The sequence below is a fragment of the Daktulosphaira vitifoliae genome, unplaced genomic scaffold (assembly GCF_025091365.1).
Source record: "Daktulosphaira vitifoliae isolate Bord-2020 unplaced genomic scaffold, ASM2509136v1 Scaffold_1, whole genome shotgun sequence".
Lineage (NCBI taxonomy): Eukaryota > Metazoa > Arthropoda > Insecta > Hemiptera > Phylloxeridae > Daktulosphaira > Daktulosphaira vitifoliae.
In genome coordinates, this window is record NW_026099572.1 from 4,960,107 (window position 1) to 4,960,797 (window position 691).

Consider the following 691-nt stretch of genomic DNA (forward strand, 5'->3'; position numbering starts at 1 on the left):
TAAAAAAAGGCATTAGATGGAAATGGTCAGGTAACGAACAGAATGCGTTTGACACCATAAAGAACGCCCTGTACGACTCCCTAAAGCTTTGTCCTCCTGACTATAGTAAACCCTTTTGCCTCCAAACCGATGCAAGCGAAATAGGTGTAGGAGCTGTTCTCTTCCAACGGGGTGACAGACCAGAGGAAAGACAAGTAATCGCCTACGCTAGCAAAAAGTTAAGTGAGACACAAAGGCGTTATACAGCAGTCGAATAAGAATGCTTAGCCATTATCTGGGCAGTCGATAAATTCCGACCCTATCTAGAAACCGGCCGTTTTGAACTCCTTACTGACAATTCAGCATTGACCTGGCTTCACAAAACAAAAGACCAGAAATCAAAACTGACCCGATGGGCATTACAATTAAGTAATTTCAATTTTCGAACGACTCATGTTCCAGGACACCTTAATCAGGCCCCAGACATGTTGTCCCGAAACCCATCAGATGGTCCGCCCGTCAATGAAGAAAAGTTAGATGAGAACCTATTAGGGGTACCCACATCACAACTTCAATCATCACTCAACCAAGGTACACCCGATAGACTTTTCTCGCTAACCCATCACGAGGTCGATCTAAATGACACACCTGTTTCTGAGAAAGAGTTAAGATCGTGGCAATTGGATGACTCATATGTAAAATCTGTAATGGA